This window comes from Ranitomeya imitator, chromosome 5 (assembly GCF_032444005.1).
Source record: "Ranitomeya imitator isolate aRanImi1 chromosome 5, aRanImi1.pri, whole genome shotgun sequence".
NCBI classification, from domain to species: Eukaryota; Metazoa; Chordata; class Amphibia; order Anura; family Dendrobatidae; genus Ranitomeya; species Ranitomeya imitator.
In genome coordinates this window covers 569,553,714-569,571,581 of record NC_091286.1, presented here as the reverse complement: position 1 = coordinate 569,571,581, position 17,868 = coordinate 569,553,714, and the positions used below count along the sequence as shown (strand labels likewise).

Sequence of the window (17,868 nt, the reverse complement as noted above, 5' to 3'; positions counted from 1 at the left end):
CACATGACCACTGCCGCTCCATTCAGTGTCTAAGGGACTGACGAAGATAACCAAGTACAGTCCCCATACAGTCCCATAGGCATTGAATGAATCAGAAGACCACGCTGCTAAATTCAGTCCTAGCTGAAGAAAGGGGGAATGTGAAATTGAGACACCGGTTGTCATGCTTGATGGTGACCCCATGTTTATCATATATCTAATAGATAGATCGTATATAGTAAAAAAGGAACAGCACAATAGTTCACAGCGGGTGCCAGGCCTCCAGGCAAACAGTCTAATACTTGCCAAACTAAATAGGCAGCACTCCAATTATTTCAGGTGGGAAAAAATGAAAAAACGTTATTCTGCCCCACTCATCCTGGGCAACGTTTCGGCTCCTCCTGAACCTTTGTCAAGCAAATAGATCGGTGATAAATGTTTTTAACTTGAAAACCTCTTTAAGAAAAACATTTTTTATATTAAGCGTCCCAGCTCTTTGTCAGAATGTCAAAAAAGAGGACAACATAACACTTGCTGTGATCGGCCGCTCTTTCAAACTAATGCACCTATTTGCTATTTAGTAGAAAATATAACATTCATTCTTCATAAACCTGCATATTATATATCGTTATCCCAAGTGGAAAAAACTGCCTGTTTTCAGGGTGCTGCAGTTGAGAATATTAAGTCGGTAGTTAATAAAAAGCGGTTGAGACAGCATGGGATCGCAGATGCGCCTGGCCTGTCTGTGTACTCTCTTTTGTTTCCTCCCCTGCCCAGGAGCTGTGGTACGATCAGACCATGTTCCTGCACGGTCAGACACAGCCATTACATAGTACACAGCAAGGGCACATTTATAAGATTATCTCAGCACAGGAACATTTTTTTTTAACACATCCAATTGTTGACCTTCTTATTATTCAAACATCTAATGATGAAAATGAACTTTGTGGGGAAGACCCCTTTAATATTCTTACCTGCAGCACCCTCAAAACAGTTCATCTTTTGTACCTGGGATATGGTTTTCTCCTAGGATACTTCTCTCTATAAAGTTCTGTTGGCAGCAGCAGCTCCCCATTCAGCATCACTGTGAATTCAGTTGTTGTACCCTGGTACAACCTCACCAGGTGAGTCGTTCTCCAATCACTATTATAACAGGATGATGCCCTGTGAGCACTTGGCTTTTTTGATATAGATCGCTGTTATACATCGTAAGATTTCATGTATGGATCATAGATAAATTACGGTAATTCACCTACTTTAATCACTGCGGAGCGTAATCTGTATTCACTCTGTATATAGCCTCTATTCAACTCGTGGAGATCGCACACGGAGTAAACCCACCACTTCCTTCACTGCACTCAGCCTCCTCTGACCACTGGGAAGGAGTGACGTATAATCTATATTCACTGGCAATGCAAAGTGAACCTGGATTACACCCACCCAGAAGAAAGAGACAGAATAATTCAGAAATTTGTGATATACAAGAAGTGCTCCATATTGAAGAAACAATTCACAGCGGTATCATGTTCATCTTCTGTATATTTCCACCCCAACGTTGATCCACCAAACTGTGATGATATTGGGAGTGGTAGCAATAATACAGACATCAAAATCTGGATATATAATGGTCAGTTGAAATAAAAGATTATATTACATGACAGATCTTTTTGATTTCCGTGTTCCCAACAAAAAGACCTTCCAACCTGTTGCCTATGTAAACCCCCATCATAAAGCAGACACTTTAATCTTAAGCACCTGCTACATAACTAGGATGATACAAAAAAGATATGCCCATTCCGTTCAATCACAGGGTGGCATTTTTTTGGCTTAAATCATCATGTGGACCTTTTGTTTAGGGGTCACAACCCACTTTAGTCCCATTTCCTTTACTACCGGGTGGCTAAAAAGCCCTGACCAGGATTCCCCTCTCCAGAGAACCTGCATTTGTAGAAATTGCCATGGGAATTGGCTCAATAGTCTTTAATCAATTGACCAGGCATAAAGAGGGCACACAGAGCAGGATTTTCTGCCCTTAGTTGTAAACCATGGCAAGAATAGGGGAATTTTTTGACCTTTGGGGCCTCTTTCTACTTCTGTCAATCAATATTGGCATATTCCAAATAAAGATATACAAAATAATCGGGGTCATACTTATGGACCCCAATAACAATGTTCTGTTATTGGAATTGCTGGAATCTCATGTAGAAGACAAGTCACTTGGACAATGGCTGTATGAAAAATGTTTCGATCATTCATCAGTAGCGTTATTATTGCCTGTGTAGACATAGAGAGAGGCCGGACTCATCAAACCTAATGCAATCCACCAGCTTGTGACCACTTCTGGTTATGTAATGGGCCTGATTGTTCTCGAGAATTTACAATCTAAACACTTTCAGTAATCCAATGTAAGGATCAATTGTTCTCTCCTCTTCATATAAGTCAATGGGACGTAACGACGAAGATCTTAGAAAGCAAGTCACCACTTCGCCTTTTAATTCATCATCACTCAAAAATCCCATTTACTAAGAAAGCAATGTCATACCATAGTTCTGATATTTACCCCCAAACGTCAGAAAAATATAAAAACATTTTGTCTGATAAATTTGTTGTAAATTTCTATTAAGTTCTGTTCTGGCTTTTTTTTTTTTGTTTTAGCTGTTTCCCCAAATTTTTTTAATACTTCTTGTCGATAACATAGAGTTCTCCTATATTGCATGAGGCGACTGTGGGAAAACTGGTAGTCATGTTGAAAAGTAGTAAAGAAGAATTGTGGGAATAAAAGATGACAACTCAAGGACTAATATTACATTTTCAAATATCATATTAAAAGGAGCTGTCCATGGCTACTTTTTTTTTTTACTGCAGCTCTTCCTCTTTCGGGCTGCTCTGACAACAGGCTGTGACTGCTGATGTCATGCTGATTGACAGACGGCCCCCCACAGTTAGGCAGCGGGGAGCTAGCTGTCAATCAGCATGACATCGGCAGTCATGCCCCGTCAACAGAGCAGAGAGAAAGAGAAGCTGCAGACCTAGTAATTCTCACATGTTGAGGTCTGTATAACTCCATCCACACCACTAATTGGCAGCTTTCTGTGTACACTGTGCATAGGCAGAAAGCTGCTAATCAGCGATGGGGGCAGGGTTGTACAGAGCTTATGAATATGGAGGACTACATGGCAGCAGGTTTACACATCCTCTAGTGATAATTCCATGCTACTCAAACACTGATTTTAACAAAACTACAGCAAACAGCCCAGTAAGTGACACATCATTGGAATCAGGGTCTTTGTCTCTACATTATACTGTGCTCAGATTAGGTGGCAAAAGCCTACTGAAAGATTCCCTTTAAATAGCTTTTTACAATTTTACAAGGTGTACTATATTTTGCAGGATGTTTGTCCAGTTGACTACAACCCGGTGGCTCAGGCAGGGGTCACACAAGCATATATAAAAAAATCTTAAAATTTTCATCCAGAAAACACTTTTTTTTAATTTGTCATCCATGTGCAATCTGTTTGCATTATCCCAATTCCTATTCTGTGTTATTTGACCCCATTATTTCTGACCTTGCTCCATAGAAAGATAATTAGATAATTAGATATTAGAAAAAACTTTTTGACAGGGTGATCAATGAGTGTAACAGGCTGCCACGAGAGGTGGCGAGTTCTCTTTCAATGGAAGTCTTCAAACAGAGATCTGTCTGGGATGATTTAGTGAATCCTGCATTGAGCAGGGGGTTGGATACGATGACCCAGGAGGTTCCATCCAACTCTGCCATTCTATGATTCTATGATTCTGATAGTCATTTAATGATTGAATAACCAATAAGACGAGCAGCACCAGTTACCTTTTATCACATAATCTCCAGTTACTGAACATTTATCCCCGGAGATTCTTCAGTGAGGAATCCCAGAGTCTCTGTCTGAACTTGTACCAGGAACATGCCAGCCCACATCTCCTCTAATGACACCTTTCTCGTAAGCTGTAGTTCTGTATCGCCGACTCCTTGTACACAGGGAACTTACACAACCTTCTATAATGCAGTACTTTATTAATATGCAATGTACTAGACATGATGATATCTAGTAATTCTCTGGATTCTGCGGCTCTGCTGCTCTGGAGGACGGACGATAGCTGGAATCAGTAACGTAGTGATACACTATAATACCGAGCCTTCGATTATACTGATGAATGGAGATGGTCATACACTGCATATTGTAAAGTGTTGGCAAATTAGGGGTGCTTTAGTCCTGTCCCGGCCTCACACGGGGCCACCCCTAATACTGCCATTCATGGGTGAACCTCAAATCTGACGGGTCTATATCCAAAAGCCTGGGACAGCCCTGACAACCTTGGGACAGTTGGCACACAGTATGTATAGACGATCACTATCTTGTTCTGTTTCCTGTAAGAAAACTGAATATTTATGAAGCTACATGTATATGTGGGCTGGAGTCAGTCTGTCATTTGTATTAAAATAACTTTCCAAATAGGATGACTGAAAATGATATATGCAAATTATCTCTTCAGAGAGAAAGAGGACTTGAACTCTAGTACTACCTATTGGAAGGCGAAATCCTACAAATCAGTATTGACCTTCTAACGAGCCTTGTTGCATGACTTAGAATAAAAGCCAAACCAGAATCCCAATTTGCAGACACTTGTTTAGGGATATTTGCCCCTCCTCAGTGCAAAGCAGGAGATCAGATTTGGCTGGGTTAGAGGCCTCTGACTGGGGTCTAAGGGATAGCGTTTCTCCTTATGGAGAGTGACATGTCAGGGTGAGGAGGCTTTTAGGCTGGTCAATGCTTCGCTGGGAAATTAAATATGCAAATTGTGACTTCAGAGAGGAAAATTATATTGATAATAATTTAACTGAAGTATGACATTCATTATCAATTTAGTACCGACAGCTTAAAGAGGTTTTCCAGATGTAAGATTTTGATAACCTATCCTTACGCACCATCAATATCTCTTCAGTTGAGGTCTTGCACCCCCATCGATCATCTACTTTCAGCACAGTGTAGTGGCCAATCTAGGGTACTGCAGCTCCAGTAGAGTGGGAATTTAAAACCTTGACCGATCTGGTATTTTTAATTAATAAGGATAGGTCATCAATATGTTAAGCTTGGAGAACCTCTTCAAGCTGCCAGTCAAAGGAGCTGTACTGTTCCCCATCCTTTCACTGATCCCCAATGGAGCTGAAAACAACTGATTGATGGGAATACTGGGAGCCTGAACCCCACCAGTCTGATATTGAAAGCTCATCTATATTTTTAACCTGGAAATAACCTTTAATTACATAATTATCTAGGACAGGAGCCACAGAAAACACCAATTTTTCAAATAGCACATATTAGTTGTGGTCCTGCTACAGACCGGAGCCCAGGAGATTTATATTAGGCCTCTGTTAGTTAATAATACACTTGTCAAATGCATTGGTCTTTATCAATATTTGTAGTTGTCCGTAGAAAAGTTTTCTAAATTTGACAACATCGGTGACTCGTATCTGAATGTGTTTGGTGAAATATCTTCTCAATTATTTCTTAATTGTTGGTGTCTTCATATTAAACCGAGGTGACACAGTACTGGCGTGAACACAGTAATACATATATGTAATTTGTGGAAGATTTCTCATAAGACTCCAGCCCATAGTGACTCATTATGTGTTACCAAACGAAGAGGAACAGAATTCGCATTTATTAGCTCCACATTATGTATCATTCATGGAGTAAATAGAAATAGCCGAATTCTCAATTTTTATGCAATTATCATATAGTCCAAAATGTAGTAAGACCTGGCAGCTAGGGATGAGCAGACCCGTAGAAGTTTGGGTTCATCGGGTTCGACCGAATGTTAGTCCAAACTTCGGTTTGGGTACTAGAACTGTAAACTAAACCTGAAACCAAGGAAATCAATCAGGACTTCAACTTTGGAGCTTGAAAAATCTCTGGCTCTTTATCTCTCCTCCCTCTCTCTCATACAAAACCCTTAACTTTAAAGTTCAGGTTCGCTCATTTATGAAACTAAAAGGGAGAAGATAGAGATTAGATAACTTTTTGACAGTGAGGGTGATCAATGAGTGGAACAGGCTGCCATGAGAGGTGGTGAGTTCTCCTTCAATGGAAGTCTTCAAACAGAGGCTGGACAGACACCTGTCTGAGATGGTTTAGTGAATCCTGCATTGAGCAGGGGGTTGGACACGATGACCCTGGAGGTCCCTTCCACCTCTAACATTCTATGACTCTATGATCTCTACTGGCAAATAATGACCAAGGACGCCTATAACGAACCTCCTGTAATGTGCTACCATTGCTGTAACATTTTACCTGCCTCTTGTCTATGTTTCTTCTCATTATGTGATTAATATATAGAGACGGTGTAACCTGAAGCTCCTGTGCCCCCAACGCCAATTGCAAAGAAGGCCTCCAACTATTGCAGGTCTTTAATAGTAATAGGCTTTTTTTATGGGTCAAATGGACCTTTTGGGCTCCCGTAGACTCCAGGGCCCGAGTGTGATTGCAACCCCTGCACCTATTAGTGATGCCCCCATATTGCAGTCTATATAGATTCATATATGTAGAAACAGCCATCCCCATGCAGTTATGGCTCCTAGGATCAGAACATGGTGACTGTCCTACAGCTAGGCACTTATAGTAACCACACGTCTTATTTAGCACAGCTGCAGTGTTGTAGTTCATCAAAATGACAGCCTGAGTTTCTGCATTTGTACTATAACCTTAATCCACAGGACCATAAAATGACCATGTTATTCCAGCACATTACATATCATAAGATCGTCCCTAAATCATGAGTACATTATTGTTCCCCCGGTATCACAAATCCATTATTCTTTCATAATAAGTTTCTAAATCCCAGTACAAATATAAGCATTGTGGAAAAGCCACAAGATAATCGTCGTACTACTATGTGCCTATCACTTCTAATACTAGAATGAAAGGGAAGGATGCGCCATGTTTACGGTGCCAGGTGTATGGACCGCATCCAGGTTATCAAACCAGGAGAAGCCATTAGAGCTGGTACGGAGCGTAAGAAAAGAAATCTACAAACTGGAGAGAAATATAAAATGCTTTACCTGAGAAAGTTGTGCGCTCCTTGGTGCCGCCTATACTCTCTAATGTATGGAGAAACACGAGACAGCTATTGTACACGGCGCTGTACTCCGTCATTATGGAGACGTCTACAGTACCGGTTTGGCGAGTTTTAAGCACAGTTATAACTGGCTGTTTAATATTGCTAAAAGCAAACCACTCGTCGCTTGTGACACCCACATTTTGTATACATGCAAGCTAAGCTTGTTATACATAGGAAAGTCGCGCTGTTGTGTCTCCGCAGGGAGAATCGTATACAAACCGTCCACAATGTACATCACATTTCCAGACAAATAGCCTCTCGGCATCTCATATTTATGGAGGGCTTTCATTTGTTATTGCTCCGTATCCAAACACTCACATTCCCACTACATGGAATGTAAAAATGTAAGATCTAAATGAAGGACACAATCAGCCATTAGCCCATGGTCCAGGTCCGATTCTCAAAAATTGTGCGACATTCGGCGCTATCCACCAGTTTAAAGCAGCGTCAACAAATTGGGCAAAGCTGTGGAGGCACCAGGCCAGGATGAGGCACTCATCAAAATGAAGGGTGGACGAAATCCTTTACGCCAGAAATGTTACTCCAGACCCTGAATAGAGTAATATTTCTGAAGAGGCACAAGGAGGTGAACACTGCTGAGAAGCTGTGCCGAATTCATTAAGTGGCGTGCTCTTCATAATGAATTTGGGGCATCTTATTCTTGCACACCCCTCATTGAGATCAGAGTACAAAACTCTGGTCTTAGAGGGGACCTGTCTTCAGATCAAAAGTGATCAGCTTTTGTTTTTTATTTTATTCCCTCTGGTTCCCCGAGTATCCCGTTTTTTAGTTTTTTTTTTAAATCTGCCATTGGGTTTCAGAGATATTGTCCATTTTATTGTAGGGCAGATTTTTATGTTTTTGACCAATGAGGAGTGGCCCACAACAAAATAATGCAGAGCAGCCCAAGGACACCCCCCAGAGGATCCCGTGAGCAATGTCCTTTAACCCCTTCATGACCGGGGGATTTTTCGTTTTTCCGTGTTCGTTTTTCGCTCCCCTCCTTCCCAGAGCCATAACTTTTTTATTTTTCCGTCAATTTGGCCATGTGAGGGCTTATTTTTTGCGGGACGAGTTGTACTTTTGATCGACATCATTGGTTTTAGCATGTCGTGTTCTAGAAAACGGGAAAAAAATTCCAAGTGCGGTGAAATTGCAAAAAAAGTGCAATCCCACATTGGTTTTTTGTTTGGCTTTTTTGCTAGGTTCACTAAATGCTAAAAATGACCTGCCATTATGATTCTCCAGGTCATTACGAGTTCATAGACACCTAACATGACTAGGTTATTTTTTATCTAAGTGGTGAAAAAAAATTCTAAACTTTGCTAAAGAAAAAAAAAAAAAGTTGCGCCATTTTCCGATACTCGTAGCGTCTCCATTTTTTATCATCTGGGGTCGGTTGAGGGCTTATTTTTTGCGTGCCGAGATGACGTTTTTAATGATAGCATTTCGGTGCAGATACGTTCTTTTGATCGCCCATTATTGCATTTTAATGCAATGTCGCGGCGACCAAAAAAACGTAATTCTGGCGTTTCGAATTTTTTCCCCGCTACGCTGTTTAGCGATCAGGTTAATACTTTTTTTTAATTGATAGATCGGGCGATTCTGAGCGCGGCGATACCAAATATGCGTAGATTTGATATTTTTTTTATTGATTTATTTTGATTGGGGCGAAAGGGGGGTGATTTAAACTTTTATGTTTTTTTTATTTTTTTCACATTTTTTTAAACTTTTTTTTTAAACTTTTGCCATGCTTCAATAGCCTCCATGAGAGGCTAGAAGCTGGCACAGCACGATCGGCTCTGCTACATAGCAGCGATCTGCTGATCGCTGCTATGTAGCAGAATTGCACGTTTGCTGTGAGCGCCGACCACAGGGTGGCGCTCACAGCGACGGGCAATCAGTAACCATAGAGGTCTCAAGGACCTCTATGGTTACCATTCACAAGCATCGCCGACCCCAAATCATGTGACGGGGGTCGGCGATGACGTCATTTCCGGCCGCCCGGCCGGAAGCGGTAGTTAAATGCCGCTGTCTGCGTTTGACAGCGGCATTTAACTAGTTAATAGGTGCGGGCAGATCGCGATTCTGCCCGCGCCTATTACGGGCACATGTCAGCTGTTCAAAACAGCTGACATGTCCCGGCTTTGGTGCGGGCTCACCGCGGAGCCCTGCATCAAAGCAGGGGAGCCGGCATCGGACGGTATAGTACGTCCGATGCCGGTAAGGGGTTAATAAACACCACAAAAATTAGCTCTAAATAAATAGGGCCATAACTCTGGATTCGAATGGCTGATTAAAAAAGCTAAAAAAAAAACAAAAAACAGAATAATTAGCAGAATAGCATGAATAAAATAAGAGCAAAATTGGACACTTTTAATCTGGTGACTGATCATCTGAATCGAGGTCTATGTCTTCTGACACCTTTCTATCTTAGCCAACCAGTGGCACAAGTTGAAGCTTGTGGGACCCATTGCAAAATCTCTTAACAAGGCTCCCAACTATCACAAGTATTTATTAGTATTCTCATATGGACCAAATACACCTTTTGAGCCCCCTTAGGGTCCAGGGCATAGGTACAACTGCAGACCCTGTACCCACTATAGTTACGTACCTGTAGCCACAAATTAGTCTTCTATGATATTGAGATTTACAGCCTAGCCTTCATCTCCCATACGAATTAAGGGGATATTCCCAAAATCGCAAGTTTTCAGGAGTGCTTATTGCTGGGCATGTGGCTACCGAGACCCCATAGACGTTTATTGTCTATGGGAAAGTGACTACAGCGCTTTACTACTCCCTGCAATCTTTAGATAATGAATAGGAGGAGACGGTACATGCGCACCTTTGCTACATTCAAGACGGGCTCTTAGGATCAGGGATCCCATTGATTGGAAAAATAGTAATGCGCAAAAGTTTTAGGCACGTGTGGAGAAAATGATACAAAGTAAGAATGGTATAAAAAATAGAAATGTAAATAATTTATTTTTAATCAATTGACAAAATGCAAAGTGAATGAACAAACGAAAAAACTAAGTCAAATTAAAGGGAATCTCTCAGCAGGTTTGTGCTATGTAATCTGAAAGCAGCATAATGCAGGGGCAGAGAGCCTCATTGCAGTGATGCATCACTTGCTCAGCATCTTGGTGTAGTTTTAATACAATCATTGTTTTATCACCAGGACATTATTTGTGCTAGACTAGGTGTCACATGCAAGACAGTCCAGCTAATCTGTGTGAACACGCCCCCACCACTGATTGGCAGCTTGCACAGGAAGCTGCCTATCAGAGCTGTAGGCGGGGTTATGCAGGGCTCAGCATTCAGAGAACTGATAGATCTGCAGCAAAGAATACAATGATTAGATCCAAACTGCATCAAGCAGTCCAGTAAGTGACACATCGATGGAATCAGGGACTCTGACTCTACATCATGTTGCTCTCATATTACATAGCAAAATCTACTGACAGATTCCCTTTAATATTTGGTGGTACCATCTTTTGCCTTCAAAATAGTATCAAAACATCAATTCTGCTCGATACACTTGCACATAGTTAGAAAGTTAGAAGGATTATAGTCAGGTGTATAAGTAATGAATTATACCAAACAGGTGATAATGACCAGCATTTTCATAAGTAGGTTGCGACACAGTCATTAACTGAAACAGAAATAGGTGTGTAAGAGACCTTAATTGTGTGAAGAACAGCAAACTTTAGTATGAAGGTGAGGTTGTGGAAGACAGTTTCATGTCACAGATCATCCACCATGGTAAGACTGAGCGCAACAAGGTAGTTATACGGCATCAGCAATGTGTTTATTACCACAGGAGAAAAATATATCAAATTGGGTTGTGTTAATAAGGCTAGGTTCATATTGCGTTAGTGCAACCCGTTTAGCGCTAGCGCTAGCGGGTTGCGCTAACGCAATGTTTTTAATGGGGCCGCGTCCCGGGGTCGCGGTAACGTCCCCGCTCTCGCAGATCCCCGATCTGCGAGAGCGGGGAACGGACCGCGGGGGCGCCTCGGACGCTGCAAGCAGCGTCCGCGGCGCGCCAGGAAACACCGGCGCGTCGCTAGCGCGTGCCGAACATGGCACGCGCTAGTGCTGCGCGTTCCCATTGCCGTGAATGGGCGTGCTAACGGACGCGTTGCACGGCGTTAATTTCGCCGTGCAACGCTGTCCGTTAGCGCTTTCCCATTAACGCAATGGGAACCATTATATCCTCTAAAAGGTCAGTCTGGAGACTTTTATTAGTAGTTGTGATGCCAAGAATGAGACACATGAGTGCTCCAGACATGGACATATGGTCTAAAACTGCAGAGCATTGTGATGAATAATCTTTTAGCTACCAGCACTGTGTTGGCAGTCATAGCTCAGGCTGCACATGGTCTGAGCAGATGGAAAGAACTAACAGCGTCAAATGCATCAGACTCCGGGCATAAATACTGACTTAATCAAGTTTTCTCTACATGAAATGTAAAAAAAAAATGAAATAATAGTAATCTTTATTTTTATATAGCGCTAACATATTCCGCAGCACTTTACAGTTTGCACACATTATCATCGCTGTCCCCGTTGGGGCTCACAATCTAAATTCCCTATCAGTATGTCTTTGGAATGTGGGAAGAAACCGGAGAGCCTGGAGGAAACCCATGAAAACACAGAGAGAACATACAAGCTCTTTGCAGATGTTGTCCTTGGTGGGGTTTGAACCCAGGACTCCAGCGCTGCAAGGCTGTAGTGCTAACCACGGCGCCACCGTGCTGCCCATAAAACAAAGTTAAAATTATGGAAGTATATGAATGTTAGGTGAACCTGTATAAATGTTTGTATTTTGCAAAGCTCCCCAAAAGGAGGATTCCTATGAGCAATTCTTATACTGTTTTGGGACAAGACGGCAAACCATGGTCAATGAGATGAAATATAAGGTACATGTGGAATAAACAGATAGTGCCAAAACATTGTAGATTTCTAGCTGTGGACTTTAATTATATTAGATCTGTATCACATTTTCACTGCCTTGGAATAACTCTTGACTCTCTCCTATCCTTCAAAGCACACATCAACCTCCACATCCAGCCGCCTCCAGCTCAAAAATATTTCTAGAATTTCTCCTTTCCCAAATCTGAATAATAAACTGTTAGTGCCTGCGCCTGCCCTTATCATCTCCCGCCTGGACTATTGCAATATCCTCCCCTGTGGCCTTCTAGCTAACACCATAGTACCTCTCCAGCCCATCCTTGACTCCGCTGTCTGATTAATTCACCTCTTCCCTAGCTAATTGCTAATCCCATGTCTCTCCCTTCTGCCAATCCCTTCACTGGCTTCAAATTTATCACAGAATCCAGTTTAAACTGACCTACAAGGCTATACATAATCTGTCTTCTCCATAAACCCCCAAACTAATCTCCTTATGCTTCCCCACAATCTTTGGTCCTCACAAGACATCCTTCTCTCTTCTACCCTTGTACATTCCTTACCCAATTGCCTCCAAGATTTTTCCCAAATATCCCCATCCTCTGGAATTCAGTGCCTCTACACATTCAATTGTCTCCCACATTTGGAACCTTCAGTCACAACCTGAAAACTCATCTCTTCCGTAAACTTTACAGCCTGCAATAACCATGCACCCCCCAACTCACCATCTCCTTTCTCATTAACCTACAGGGCAAGGGTGGGATTCATATTTTCCCTGTTTTTGTTAAGAAACCAAGCCCATTTTAAACCACACCCATTTCTAGACTACACCCATTTTCCACCACCACAAACTACAAGTAACGGGAGCATCATCGGATGCACATTCAGTTGAAACTAGCGGGGTGGCCCCCGAAACCAAATTGGTGCACTGCTTCCTGCTTCTAAGGGGATCCGGCTGCAATTTTGACAATAGGTTCCCCCAAACCGTTGGGAATCGGCTGAATCCCACCAATGCTGTAGGGTCCTCTCCCTTCTGTACCAATCTGCCACTGTTAGCTTATTTATTGTAACTGATATATGTATTTTGTACATAACCACTCTTTACATGTACACCACCATGATATAAATGATGCTTTAAAAATAAACAATAACAATTAAAAGATGCATGCTTGTCGATAAATGCTTGCTGCAAAATTCAAGTTATAAAATTAAAGAAGTTGTCCACTACTTGGAGAACTTCTTCTCATACCCCTCGCTTGGCCCCCAGAAAATAATTAAGCTTATGCTGCTGGCACTCACGGTCTTGGTGCTCCCGTGTGGTTGTTGTGACATGTGATGCCGGCACCCAATCAGCGCTGGCATCACTGTCACCGCCTCCTGTCGAATTGAGCATGAAGAGGAGGTCCGAGATCAGCCGAAGCCTGGACCTCCTCTTCATGTTCGATTTTTCCAAAGGCAGGAATAATGACGTCAGAGCGGATTGGGCGCCGGCATCTTGTGTCACAACAACAGCACCGGGGCCGCGAGACCGCGAATGCCAACACCGCGGGAATTGAGCTGGCACGGGAGATGAGTATAGGCTTCATTACTTTATGGGGGCCAAATATTTGGATCAAGAAGGGGATGTCATAGTAGTGGACAACACCTTTAATAATAGAAGCTCAGAGGCCACAGACATTTGCGATGTGACTCACATGTTGTGCCTTCATCGTTACAGACATATTAATTGCATTTTATGTGCATAATTGACCTACATAGAGCAGGTACTCTTGTCCTAAAATCCATCAGCAACAAAAAGCATTTCTAATTAAAGCAAACCTGAGATTAATATAAGATAAAGGGAGAGAGAGGCGTTGAGCTCTTTGATATATAGGTTTGTGCACTCAGCTTTGAAATTGCAACACAAGGAAGGAAAAGACTGAGGCTATATTCCCACGATGAGTATTTGGTGAGTTTTTGATGTTGCAGATTTTAAGTAAAATAGGTTACTTGCATTTTTTGAAAAATTAAACAGCGTAAAAAACGCACCAAAAACTCATTGTGGGAACTTAACCTTAGAATTATGAACATCACGGGATGGAAAGACATATTAACGATTTGTAAATTCTGAAAAAATCAAAACAAAGTTTTCAAACCATCTTGATTTAGGACCCTTTCACACTGCACTCTATCACACGTTTGCTGGTTCCATCGGAACTTACATCTGGACCCCCAAAACGTTATTTAGGCTTATGTGCCGAAGGGGCCATATACTATAATGGGGCCAACAGAGTCAACATGCGCTCTGTCATGCATCATTTTCGAGAGGCGGATATTGAGTAGGTGGTGTAACTCATTTGACATATTCAATTTAAGAATTGTTTCTTTCTGCTGAATAGACAAGGAATCAGCCATTTCTTCTTGATATTGCCTTTTGAAAAAAATATATGATAATTGATATGATCCCCAATGCATCAATTATAGGTCTGACCTGAAGATATACAGCTCTGGCAAAATTTAAGAGACCACTGCAAAATGTTCAGTTTGTCTGATATTTCTTTTTATAGGTATATTTTTGAGTAAAATGTAAATTGTTCTTTTATTCTAGAAACTTCTAACAACGTCTCCGAATTTCCAAGCAATAAATTTTGTATTTTTTTCTGGAAAGGAGAAATGGTTAAAAACAAAACAGTGCTTTCAGACCTCAAATAATGCAAAGAAAACAGGTCCATAATCATTTACAAACAACAATACTAATGTTTTAACTCAGGAAGAGTTCAGAAATCAATATTTTGTGGAATAACCATGATTTTCAATCACAGCTTTCATGCGTCTTGGCATGTTTTCCACCAGTCTTTCACACTGCTCCTGGCGCAAAAATATAAGCAGTTCTTCTTTGTTTGATGGCTTGTGACTATCCATCATCCTCTTGATTACATTCCAGAGGTTTTCAATGGAGTTCAGGTCTGGAAATTGGGCTGCCATGACAGGGTTTTGATGTGGTGGTCTCTTAATTTTTTCCACAGCTGTATCTAAATGGATTGCTCACACCACCGTATTAATCAGACAAGTGCTATCCGATTTTTTTTATCAGATAGCACACGGACCAATGTTATTTAATGGGGCGGTGCTGATGACTGATTTTTTTTACTGACAGAAATTGTCAATAAAAAAATGCAGCAATTTCACTCCAAAATTAGATGAATGTGAGAAAAAAAATTCGGTGCCATATGGAGCCAGAGTAAAGCATCCGATTTTTACGGATAGATTACAATTCTGTAGCATAGGAAACTGTAAGGGTATGTACACGTTTAGTATTTGGTGCAGAAATTTCTGCACCATTTCTACAGCTCTTGGCTGGAAAAACGCAGCTGCACAATCATACATTTTGGCAGAGTTTTTGCTGGAGTTTTTTTTACTTACGTTCTTGTTGTAGATTTTTCCCCCTTTCATTAGTATCGGTGAAATCTGCAGCAAAAAAGCTAAAAGATTTGGCACGCTGCAGATCTATATCTACAAGTCACAAATAAGCAATGTGTGCATCATACTTCAGCAGGTTTCTCATTCACTTTGCTGCCATCGGGAATCCCTTCATGTTCTTTGCAAATCTGCACTGAAAAAAGTATAGTAGAAAAGCAGATAGCTTATGGTTGACAAGTGAGAAAAAAATTGTCCCACTTTTCTGGTTGACAATCGGACCAATTTTTAAAGGGAACCTGTCACCTGAATTTGGCGGGACCGGTTTTCGGTCATATGGGCGGAGTTTTCGGGTGTTTGATTCACCCTTTCCTTACCCGCTGGCTGCATGCTGGCCGCAATATTGGATTGAAGTTCATTCTCTGTCCTCCGTAGTACATGCCTGCGCAAGGCAAGATTGCCAGCGACGGATTCCATTTTTTAACTGAGCATGCTCCGATCCATATAGCCAGATCCACTAGTCGGATCCATCCAAAAAACGGACCAGTTTTTCATAATCTGCGAAGGGTCGTCGGTCCGTCGAGCCAACGGATTGTGACTGATGGTAAAAAACTGGTGTGAAAGGGGCCTTAATCTTTATTTTAACAGACTTTGGAGGCATGGTTTTGCAGCAGTGCCTAATGCACAAGTATTACTGGCTCTCCTCTTGCACTTGTTACTTCAACCCTCCTCAAAGACTACAATGGCAATAATATTTGGAACTGGTTTATTACATGAGTCACTTGAGCGCTTGATTAACCTCCGAGCTGACGCATAAAATGCACATTCCTGTATATAAGCACCTGTGAGGTTCAAATGTCATTTAGTAGAAAATCTAGAACAACTTTATATGACAAGAACCTCCAGAGCACGTGTGTCAGACTGTCGGAAAGAGGCCCACGGGCTAGGTGTTAATCCAGTAACGCCTCAGAAAAATGCATTACATCGTGACAGACTAATAAGCTATTTTTTAAAATAATTTTACTTACAAATATAATTTGACATATACCGGTACTTCAAAAACACCAAAAAATTTAACCAGCCCAAAAAAAGCCAGGCAACTCTGAAAAAACTTCCAATGGCCAAAAATGCCAGAAAACAGCCAAAAGTGCTAGAAAAGAAACTTTAGGAAATAAAATTTTAGTGTTTGCTGAAGCATCTTCCTCTGGAAAAAATTGGTAGGTTCACCCGCCTGAAAAAGATTTTGTGTGAATATGTTTATAATGCTTGTGTGACATTACTTACACCAGAAATACCAGGTCAAATGGATTTACATTGGTGAATGCTGGTCCTGTTGTTTATTTTTCAGAAATATCTAAAACTGATATACTGAATCTATGTTCTTATTATGGTCATAGCTGGTCTAATTATGTAGATTTATATAGAGTTGGTAAAATAGGAACAGGTAAACCCAAATTCTGTAATCTGAGAAGAGGAATGTAGGGTTCTAAAGACACAACGCATCTCAGATATGAACATCAACCTAACAATGCAGTGGAGGTGAAGACAGCTTGATGATGGCTGGTGGCTACATCATCTTGTCTCATCATGATGGCTTTTACATGGCTGGTGGCTACATCATCTTGTAGTACATTGATCGTATGTGACAGTAGTGCTGGCAGGTAACTCATAATGTGCTGTCTCACCAGATACATCACAGGAACAGAGAAACTAATGATGAAGTGCTCAACAGCTGAAGAACTAAATGATGCACCACTTCATGACACGAATAACATTTTTTAAATGTCTATTGATTTGTTATCCTGAAATAATAAGAAAAAATCCTAACCAGCGTTTCCTTGGCCAGAGCAAGCGCTGCCTGACCCCTAGCAATGGTGTTGCTCGTGCACCATGACTGTGCAGGAGTCAGTGGCAGCATGCAAACAGTACAAGGCGGGTCCCCCTTTCATTATTGCCTCCTGTCATGGCACCGCCGGTTCTACATCCATTAGTGTAGCGACAGAAAGTGGTGTGGTGTTTAAATGCTAAGGCCGGGTGCACACTGTTAGGGCTGGTGGAACACACCAAATAATATAAGGATAGTAATCAGGTGTGTTCGCAGCCCGGGGTCCACCGTGCAGAGGTGTTAACTACTGCTCAGTAATGGCAGACACTATATGGCGGTATAGCAACGAACACATGTGGGTTAACGTTACCCGGTATGTACAGAGAGACGGACTCTGTTGCCTCACAGAGCCACAGTACCATAGAGTATGAATGCCGTACCCTGTTAAGGCTCACAGAGCACTGCAAAATGAGCACTAGTGTTTTGGTCACAGGACTCTGCCCAAATACACCGGATTAGAGTCCCTCTACACTAGACGCACGGCGTGCACCTGCGATGCCTGGAGAAAACTAAACTAAAGATTTAGAGTACTGAGTGTT

At 41.6% G+C, this 17,868-nt stretch overlaps 1 protein-coding gene across 1 annotated transcript in view; it reads right to left on the bottom strand.

Annotated features, from left to right (window-relative positions):
* The window catches only part of ARHGEF4 (Rho guanine nucleotide exchange factor 4), a 261,133-nt gene that overhangs the window by 144,810 nt on the left and 98,455 nt on the right, over positions 1-17,868 (bottom strand).